Below are 11447 nucleotides of genomic sequence, written 5' to 3' on the forward strand. Positions count from 1 at the left end.
TTTTAATGAGCTCAGGGACAAGGAGTGAGATGACTTTCCTCAAATGAATCCCAGGTTTCTTGAGGTTAAGAGCCTGTGTGACGGAGCAGGATATAGTTAAGGCTCTAATAACATGCTCAATAGTCGTTTGTTTTACATCTGAAAACAGACAGCGGTGAAGTGAAGCGGAAACATAAATGAAGTAGAAATGTGAGGTGATCTGAGGAGCACAGATGCAGACAGCTATTTAAAGAAAGTGCATCTGCAGAGGCCAGATATTCTTTGCTATTGCCAAAAATAGTTTTCCCTCTTTCCCTTAACTTTTCTTGCCAGCTGATGCTTGCTGGATTAAGGATCAGTATTCATAACAATCCATAAGAGGAAAGAAATACATATTCTGAGAGTTTATCACATTTAAAGAGTAAAGGAGAAAACTACGGTATGTGCACCAGAATTGCTACCAAGCCACTTAAAAGTATTTTATCAGCCTGGTTTCAGTGGAAAGTTTTATTACACACTTTTTTACAAAATAAAACCTGCTGTAACTGATGGGTGGGAAATCCACATGAAGTCCAGACCACCATGCTTAAAGTGGACCATGTGGTTTTATATCGATTTTCTACTTTGCAGATTGCCATTGGTTTCACTTCATGTTGTTCTGAATGAAAACCTACAGAGCCTTGAAACTTTCTTGAGACAGGGAGCACTTTTATTAAAGCTTAGCATTTGGCATTTAAGTTTTAATCCATATGATTTTCATTCATCGTCGATTTACATTACAGCAAACATCCATTTAATGTATTTGTAATTGCCTCTCTGTATAGTTTTAATTGTAACTGGCAGAATCCACTTTTCCTGCACGTGATTCATGCACATGTTGGATGTACTGAGGAAGACACAAGTCGGAGCATTCGCACATTTCACAAACACAACAGACAACAGCTGGAGTTGGGTTTCTAGAAGAGGAATTCTTCTTCTCTTCATTTTTAAAAAATCGGTCTGAAGGTTTTCCTCAACACCCATATCACTTTAAACTGAACTCCCACACCTGATTCAGCAACAGGACTGAAATTTAGTTTTAATTTTAATAAATTAACTTTTTAAAGTTCTTGTTTAGCTGCTAACTTTCTAATGTCAGAGTCTCCTCGTGAGCATCAAAGCAGAAGAGATTTACATCATTGTCCTTCGTCACACGAGCTGCATTTGTGACATCAGCGCATTAGCCTGTAAGCTAGCTGGTTGTCCAGCAAGTGGTTGTATTTTCAAAGGCATTTTGGTGATCACACAGATGTCAACTTGGAACAATTACATTTTTGCTTGGAGCAAAACCAACATTAATATCCATTATTTCCTCATACTGCATCGCTCACTGTCGGATCCTGACGTAGCTAGCACAGCAGGGAAGAAGAGCAGAGCGGTTCTGACTAGTTAAACGTTGGATTTAAGCTTTAATTTCATCCTGGATAAACATTTTATTATTCCAGACAGCAGACACCTGCAGGATCCCGAACATACCTTTGAAGATGCAACCCACTGCTACAAGTAAAGAAATAACATTTTTATTTCCACCAAAGGTTTGCGTAGGAAACCTCGTTAGACTGACGAACAGAGTGCTGCTATGCTCACACTGTAGTGCAACTCGATGATGATCTAAGGCGGCTACATATTTACCTTGATTGATTATCTATAAAAAACAAGCTTCAAGCCTCGAAGGTTAAGAGTTTTATATCACCGTGAAATGACTGGAAGGTGGGATAGTGCATAAATGTGTGGTAAGTGTGAGAAAATGGTCATCAGTAATGTGTAACATATGCAATTTGAAGTGCTAACATGCTTGTTCCTTTAAGCTGCTTTAAAGTGCAATTAGCACCATACATTGACCTTCAGTAAGTCTAATCCTTTTTTCACGCAGTGTGAACCCATTATATCTAACATCGCTGATCCCTGCCTCCTTTCTCTCCCTCCTCTCAAGGGAGGAGAGAGATACCGTATGAAGGGCAGAGGGAGAGGGGGAGAGCAGCCTTGAACATGGCATGAAGAAGATGTAAAAACAGAAGAGTGTTACTGAGCTTACGCAGGACCTCTTGTTTGTCTGTCTCTCTACCTGGAGCGATGCTGCTGTGTGTGGATTTAGCTCACTGCCAGCAGCAATTGCTAGAATACGTCCGGGCATATTCCTTCACGGATCAGATTTCTCTGTGTGTGTGTGCCCCTGGCTCTCCATATCCCATGTTGAATAAAAAAAGAATTAAGTAGTGCTGCCAGACAGAGTAAGACACAGCTCAATCTGCAGCTAGAGTGGGAGCACAGAGAGACAACGCTGCATAATTGCTCTTCATGTGTGTCTTCTCCCCCAGCTTCAGAGCATGCTGCATGTTCTTGCTCTAGGCTGGTTAAGTGCCAGCATGTCAGGTCCTTCTGGCTACGTTGTGGGCGGATCAATGTGTGCACATTTGGTGAAATCATATGTTTCCTTCGGAGAACGTGGGTGAATCTGTGCGTGTGATCATAATGTGTAGGCTGCAGCAGCTCTTTGATTTCCTCCAGCGGGAGGGAAGTGTCCCGTTGAGATGTATGGTAGGCCTATAGCTTCTTAGTGCAAAAAGTAGCTTTATTCAGCAGCAAGCAAACGGAACATGGATGATTAAAGACTTTGAAGTTCTGTGCAAGGAAAGAAACCTTTGACATACGACAACACAGCTGTGAACGTAGTAAACAGAGGATTATGTTGTATACACTTGACTCTCTCTACAGGATTTGTGTGTTCATTTCATGGCTTAGGTGATTTCAGGACCCTGGTTAAACCCAGGCACGGGGCCTTGATTGTGCCTTATTCTCACCTGGTATAAAGAGGTAAAAAATAACTCAGCTGCCACATTAACACACAAGCCAGTATTGTCAGTAATTACCTAATATTAATCGATTGCCTTCCAGCATAATGACTAAGTTGCTTTTGATACTTTAAACAGGCTTTTTGTAAGTTTCCTCTGCTGCTGAATGAGGGTGGTGGTGATTATGCCTTGACAAGAGCTTCGTCCATCGTTGTCTTTGTAATACAAAGCAGAGCTACGTCTGCAGGGCAGATTGGAGGCTACGGTGAGTCGCTATCGGAAAGTGTCGAGATGCGCTGGGGGCTAGCTGGTTAGCGTGCTAACATCAGTAGAAGAAAAGACGTGATAGAGACAAGAGTTAACATTGGTGCTGGTTTCCACCACTGGAGTTAGCTGTTAGCTCAGTAAAACTTCTAACCTGGAACATTTCTTTGTAAAAGAGATTTTTTACAGTATCTTGATATATTGCTAGTCTTCCTTAACTTGAATAAAAGGATATAAAACTTCTTCCACACTGGGACCAGTATGTTGCTGTTTTCTTGTAGCCCAGTAACCCAGATAAAAGAAACTTTGACTGCATTTTGTTTGCCATTGAGCAGTAAACAAATATATGTTAGAATACAAAGATAATTTTACATGTTTTAGATCTCGACATCATAGCTGGGGCCCTGAGCAGTTGCCTGTGTGTGTAATGGGAAAGTCTACCCATGGTTCTTTGTGTCTTAGCATGAAGCTTTAAAAAAGAGGGGGGGTCACAGTTCAGGACAGATGTCAGCTAAGTGCCAAAATAGCTTGACCAAGGTCTTCACTGAGTAACAGCGTATTTCTCACACACATTTGCTAAATCTTGCAGCAGATGCTTGATTACATTTGCTTTAATTAGCTTTTGTAAGCTTTGTATATTTGACACGGTCAGCTTCTTTTATAACGTGTAATTTGATTGAGGAGACTGAGGCCTGGAAACGTTGAGTGAGAGGTAGGAAGATCTTTGTTTTTCTCACGGACTCACATACTGCAGCTTTTTAACGTGTTGGTAAATTAATGGTCATTACTTTCACTGCTGTGTTGTTCCTATTTGAACAAATATATTACGGCTCAAGTTTTTATGTCGCCATCTATAAGGGAATTACTTTGAACCCACAACAGAAAATATTGATTACGCTTGTTATTTAGCTTGATTGGAAGGCAGTGTGTGGTTTTAATCTAGTTAGAAGGAATGCTATATTACAGCTGCTATATAAATAATGAACTCCATCAGCATTCATTTTCTGCAACACTGTGTATTGATTATATTATTATTTAGAGATCAACTGAAACAAAATTAACAGGCTGTTGTGTGATTAATAATGCAACAGCAAGGTCTGGAACGCCAAGTCCAACCAGCTGTAGTCGTGTGTTACGAGAGTTCAGATAAATCCAAAACAAGGAGCAGTGGGAGCAGGAAGATTAGCAGGCTCGCAGCATATGATATTCGTCCAGTCCTGCAGAGGTCAGCTTCTTCCGATCAAAGCAAAACCATGTTTGTTTCAAGAGATTAACACCTGGATTCCACCAGTGGGAGGCTGCGTCGGATTCTGGCTGGGACGCGGCCGCCGGAGCTGATGGCAGCCACGCATCAAGCTGATCGTGGCGTTTCCTTTGGAACTACTTTTCTTTTTTTAAACTACTTTACAACTGCACACTGTATTACGCTGCAGATCAGCTGTTCAAGATAGACAGAGCTAAGCGTAGGTGCGCTTGAGAAAATGTAGTTTTCATTTCAAATTAATCATTTGCCAAAAAAGAGAGAAAAAAACACACAATAAACCAAGTTAAAGATGCATCTGACTGATGCATTATTACTATAATAATTATCAAATTTTTCAAGATGCCACAATAATATTGTTATCGTGAATTCTTTCAGGCACGATAATCATGCGGTGAAAATCTGACATCGTGTTTGTGTAAAAAAAGTGTCTGTGGCAAGAATAAAATGCCAGAAAAGTCATTTAGACTTTTTAATTTACTGAAGAATTCCTCCTACAAAGCCCACTGCTTCTATGAGCTTTGAGAGATCACTGCATGGCATCGAATTCATCATTTATAACCTCATGAGTACATGCTCATTATCTTTAGATTGGTTCACTCATTGGACCAAAGTTAATTTGCTGTGGTCGGCGTGTCACAGTAGAGGCGACATGAGCATGAAATGCAGCTGTGGCAACATTAAATTAATTAATGTGGTGATACAGAGAGAGAGAGAGAGAGAGAGAGAGAGAGAGAGAGAGAGAGCGTCAACATGACACCACCACTTTAACACACTGCCGCAGCGTGTTAAGTGAAACACACACACACACACAAACATGCTAAAGTCCTTTCTGCTCAGACAGGAGCCGAGTCTGTGAATACATTTCTACAAGATAAAAAAAAATCACCTGAAACAAATAAATAGTTCAATAAAAACACAAGCACAGGAAGTCCAAAGTGTCTCTAGTCTGCTCTACAGTAGCTGTGTGTCCATGTGTACTGCACTCACGTGCATAATAAAACAGAAATATGCACAAGCGTTGTTTCTGCATATATTTATAAAGCTCTGCATATCCATAGTTCTGATTTGTGAATCTAAATGAACAAACTGTCCACAAATTATTACGGCTGCATCACTCTTAAGACACGACAAAGGAGAGACGAAGAAGAAACACTCTTCAATATTTTTGGGAAACACTCTCATTTGTTTTCTCGCCAGGAGTTGGGTAAGAAGATTGATCTCACACTGTATATGTTTGGTAAATATTAGGCTAACCCCAGCAAAACTTAGCTTAGCATTAGACTGGAAACAGAGAAAAACAGCTAGTCTGTTTCACACACACACACACACACACACACACACACACACACACACACACACACACACACACACTTACCTGGAGCTGAGCTGCTTAATCAGCACTTAGTGAACTCGTTTGGCAAAGGGCTTGTAATGGACGTTCATTTATATGTAAAAGTCCTGCACTCCAGCATTAATGGTTTAAAGGGGACCTATTATGCAAAATGCACTTTTCCATGGTTTTCTATCGGTAGTATGTGTCCCTGGCGTGTCTACGGACCCCCCAAACATGAGAAAAGTCCATACTCTCGTTCTTTTGCTTTCTCCACCTTTCAAGAAATGTGTGCTCAAACGAGCGGATTGGAGATTCGCCCCTGGTGACGTCAAGAAGGGCGATGCCCCTCCCCCCGGGTGGGTGACGCTCCCCGAGCTAGGTGTGTGTTCCGCCCTCTGAGTCCGTGTTGCAGACGGTATCGTTACTTCCCTCGCGAACACTGGCTTTCGGTAGAACAATGTCGAAGGTACGAGCGAAACACAGTAGTTGCTTTGTTGTTGGCTGCACAAACCAACACAGGAGTCTTTTTTTTAATCCCTACGCCCGAGGATCTAAAGACCCAGTGGATTAATTTTATTTTTGATGGAAATGTTCCCGCTCCAACTCCGAAAGTGTTGTACTGTGTGCTAACCATTTCACCTCGGACTGCTTTCTCAACGAGGGCCAGGACAACGCAGGATTTCCTACAAGTCTCAAGATAAAGCTTGGATCAGTACCGACTGTCTGTGACCCAACTTTGAACTTCGGAGCTGTAAGTTTTACCATTTTATGTTGCTTTACTGTTTGTTCACGAGAGCCTGTTGCGTGTGTTGTTAGCATGGCAGCTAACGTGGCTAACGTTTAGCGTCGTCGACGCGCAGCCGGGTATAGCGGGGTACAGATTGTATGTAATTCTTCTGCTTGGTATCGCCGTGTGACATTGATAAGAGCCACCCTGTTAAATGTATTATATTTTAAAGGCGTTTTAGCTGTCTGTAAAGTCAAGCCGGTAAAATTCGGACTAAAAATAGGCTTTGTACTGATTAGCGTAGGTGTCCGGGCTTGTTTATTAGTGCTGTGAAAGTTATTATTGAGAGTCATGCCTTATAACGGCCGTTTTAACGTTTATATCATGTTCACAGATACAGTGCCTGTAGGGAATATCTAGATAAGCGCAGAGTTAAGGGGATATGTCCAAGGGATAGTCTATAATACACATTTTTTGCATCTTGCACATATAATGAGCTATTTGCAGCATTTACAAGCTATTGGCAACCCAGTTTACACATAATTGAGAGCATCTGTTATCATTCTTGCACTGTTTGCAGCTGTTGCCATAACTACACATTTGAGGAGATGTTGGTGTAATCTCTGTTTCCTCTGTTCAGGCCATCTATACAGCTTCCTGCAACAGGGGATGTTGCATGCCAGACTGACCCACTGTAGGCACACAGTTATCCTTGAAGATCTTCAGCGTCACATCAGAAGTACAGGTCTGTAGCCATCTGAAGTGCATCTACTTTTGATAAACCTAACAGTCATTTATCAGTCTTGGAATAATGTGCAGGTAAATGAAGCTGTGGTTACTTAGAACTTGTGAGAGTGTGTAGGCTAAGGTTTCTGTCATCATCTGTCACCTGGCTGCCATGTCCTACAATGAAAATGCTGACCGACCACAAGCCCAAACAAAAGAAGGTGAACCACTGTTCAAGGTCCAATTTCCAAAGGCCATGAAGGGAGAATGCAGAGCTACACCAGTTAAGACTGAGGCGACATTCTATAAGTGTTATATTATTTTATTTTTCAACCAAAAAATGTTTTGTACACATTGTATTAAATATTGCACATATAATGTTATGACAGTTCCATCAATAACAAAATACAGTAAAGAAAATGTCAGGAGGTATTTAGAAACAGAGTCAGTCATTGTTTTGTAAAAAAAAAAAAAAAAAGTGAAAAATGTAAAAAAAATCTTTTGTGTTTTATCAAACAGGGAATGTGGTGGACCTCATATTTGAAAAAGTCTTTGTGACCTGGGACCATACACAGAAGCTGCTTTGGCCATCCCCATCCCAGAGGACCTCACTGCACAGTTGGAGCGGCCTGAGAAGGAGGAGGTCATATCCAGCTCTGTGTCCCGGTTCTATCATGGGCCAGTCTAAAACCCACATACCGGCCTGTGGCGTCAGGAAACACGGCATGGATGCGTAGGACCACGCAGGCTGGAATGACGACCCAGATTCTGCAACCAAGGAAGCACCAGCTCACAGAGCTCCTATAGGCTAGATACCTGTACTGACTAAAACAACTGGACAGGGCATTTAGTCTTGCAAACATATATCTATGTTGTGTCTCACAATTTTTTATATGGATCCAGTGAATCCTACAGTTTTTTCATCATCACTGATTATAACTGCCTCATTTGATGTAAATAAATGCTTGATTACATTTGCTTTAATTAGCTTTTGTAAGCTTTGTATATTTGACACGGTCAGCTTCTTTTATAACGTGTAATTTGATTGAGGAGACTGAGGCCTGGAAACGTTGAGTGAGAGGTAGGAAGATCTTTGTTTTTCTCACGGACTCACATACTGCAGCTTTTTAACGTGTTGGTAAATTAATGGTCATTACTTTCACTGCTGTGTTGTTCCTATTTGAACAAATATATTACGGCTCAAGTTTTTATGTCGCCATCTATAAGGGAATTACTTTGAACCCACAACAGAAAATATTGATTACGCTTGTTATTTAGCTTGATTGGAAGGCAGTGTGTGGTTTTAATCTAGTTAGAAGGAATGCTATATTACAGCTGCTATATAAATAATGAACTCCATCAGCATACATTTTCTGCAACACTGTGTATTGATTATATTATTATTTAGAGATCAACTGAAACAAAATTAACAGGCTGTTGTGTGATTAATAATGCAACAGCAAGGTCTGGAACGCCAAGTCCAACCAGCTGTAGTCGTGTGTTACGAGAGTTCAGATAAATCCAAAACAAGGAGCAGTGGGAGCAGGAAGATTAGCAGGCTTGCAGCATATGATATTCGTCCAGTCCTGCAGAGGTCAGCTTCTTCCGATCAAAGCAAAACCATGTTTGTTTCAAGAGATTAACACCTGGATTCCACCAGGGGAGGCTGCGTCGGATTCTGGCTGGGACGCGGCCGCCGGAGCTGATGGCAGCCACAGATCAAGCTGATCGTGGCGTTTCCTTTGGAACTACTTTTCTTTTTTTAAACTACTTTACAACTGCACACTGTATTACGCTGCAGATCAGCTGTTCAAGATAGACAGAGCTAAGCGTAGGTGCGCTTGAGAAAATGTAGTTTTCATTTCAAATTAATCATTTGCCAAAAAAGAGAGAAAAAAACACACAATAAACCAAGTTAAAGATGCATCTGACTGATGCATTATTACTATAATAATTATAAAATTTTTCAAGATGCCACAATAATATTGTTATCGTGAATTCTTTCAGGCACGATAATCATGCGGTGAAAATCTGACATCGTGTTTGTGTAAAAAAAGTGTCTGTGGCAAGAATAAAATGCCAGAAAATTCATTTAGACTTTTTAATTTACTGAAGAATTCCTCCTACAAAGTCCACTGCTTCTATGAGCTTTGAGAGATCACTGCATGGCATCGAATTCATCATTTATAACTTCATGAGTACATGCTCATTATCTTTAGATTGGTTCACTCATTGGACCAAAGTTAATTTGCTGTGGTCGGCGTGTCACAGTAGAGGCGACATGAGCATGAAATGCAGCTGTGGCAACATTAAATTAATTAATGTGGTGATACAGAGAGAGAGAGAGAGAGAGAGAGAGAGAGAGAGAGAGAGAGAGAGCGTCAACATGACACCACCACTTTAACACACTGCCGCAGCGTGTTAAGTGAAACACACACACACACACAAACATGCTAAAGTCCTTTCTGCTCAGACAGGAGCCGAGTCTGTGAATACATTTCTACAAGATAAAAAAAAAACACCTGAAACAAATAAATAGTTCAATAAAAACACAAGCACAGGAAGTCCAAAGTGTCTCTAGTCTGCTCTACAGTAGCTGTGTGTCCATGTGTACTGCACTCACGTGCATAATAAAACAGAAATATGCACAAGCGTTGTTTCTGTATGTATTTATAAAGCTCTGCATATCCATAGTTCTGATTTATGAATCTAAATGAACAAACTGTCCACATATTATTACGGCTGCATCACTCTTAAGATACGTCAATGAAAGGAGAGACGAAGAAGAAACACTCTCCCGCCGATCATCTTCAATATTTTTTGGAAATACTCTCATTTGTTTTCTCGCCAGGAGTAGGATAAGAAGATTGATCTCACACTGTATATGTTTGGTAAATATTAGCCTAACCCCAGCAGCCAGTTAGCTTAGCTTAGCATTAGACTGGAAACAGAGAAAAACAGCTAGTCTGTTTCTCTCACACACACACACACACACACACACACACACACACACACACAGATTTACCTGGAGCTGAGAGGCTTAATCAGCACTTAGTGAACTCGTTTGGCAAAGGGCTTGATTGTAATGGACGTTCATTTATATGTAAAAGTCCTGCACTCCAGCGTTAATGGTTTAACTTAATGTAGTTTAAAGTGGAAAAAAACAAGAACACACAAAAAAAGCAAGTAATGTCTCCAATCTGGATTAAAAAAAAAAAAAAACTATACTCGAGCACAAAAAAACAAATAATCATTATTATTAATTTTAAAAGAGCCATAGACTGACATATCGTATACCATGTTTACGTCTGGTCTACAGTATGCATTCAACACATATTCCTCTTTTTTATAAATATCTGTTTATGTGTGGGAAGTGCATGCATATGCATGGTTTATGTGCATGCCAATCCTTTATAAATGTGGCCCTTAGAAAGAGTGATCACTTCCCTCTCCACCTCCACACAACAGCATTGACTGTAATAGGATTTGAGACACAGGCTACACAATAAATCATTTTTCTCTCCAGGAAAACAGAGAGAGAGCATCAGAGCATCAAAGCATGTACACTGAGGAGTGCTCTGAGAAAGTTTGGGTGTGCACAAGGGAGCAAGTGACAACAGAGAGTGCGAGAAATGTACTCAGCACAGTGTGCAACAGTGAGCAACATCATATTTCACTGATCTGTTATTTGAGGAGAAGGGGGGGGGGGGTTAAATACTGAAGGCTGTACAGGGCAGCGCTCACCCTGCTGGGAAACGCGGGCGTCCCTTCTCTCTAATTAACAAGTACTTGACAGAGCCGCTCAGACAAACAAGGCAGCGGAGCACACAGCAGCCATCTGCAGCAGCCTCGTGTGCCGGGGCTTTGATGCTGATTTGAGCCAATGATAAAGTAAGTCACACTGACATCAGGCTGCACGCAGGCCTTTGAAGGGAGCAGACACACACGATAGCTCACAATCTGTGCCGCAAGATGACAACTCCACAGGAATAAACCCATCTGACAGTAGAGGAGGACCTCGAAGGCTGAAATAAAAACAGAACACACGTTAAACGAATCGGAAAGCGCTAATACCTGGCATGAGAGGGATGTGATGTGAGATGATGTAAAACTACAGATCAACGTATATATACACACACACACACTCACACCTGCACATGATGCTAAAAGTCTGCCATTACGGATTCATTACTGGCTGTCGTGTTGGTTCTCTGTATGATGGTGGTCGAGATCTGCCACCTGTTCACCGAGTTTATCTTCTGCAGAGCTGATGTCGTTCCACACCTGCCGGGTTTCCTCGTAACTCACAACACACCTGACAGG

This window comes from Seriola aureovittata, chromosome 17 (assembly GCF_021018895.1).
Source record: "Seriola aureovittata isolate HTS-2021-v1 ecotype China chromosome 17, ASM2101889v1, whole genome shotgun sequence".
NCBI classification, from domain to species: Eukaryota; Metazoa; Chordata; class Actinopteri; order Carangiformes; family Carangidae; genus Seriola; species Seriola aureovittata.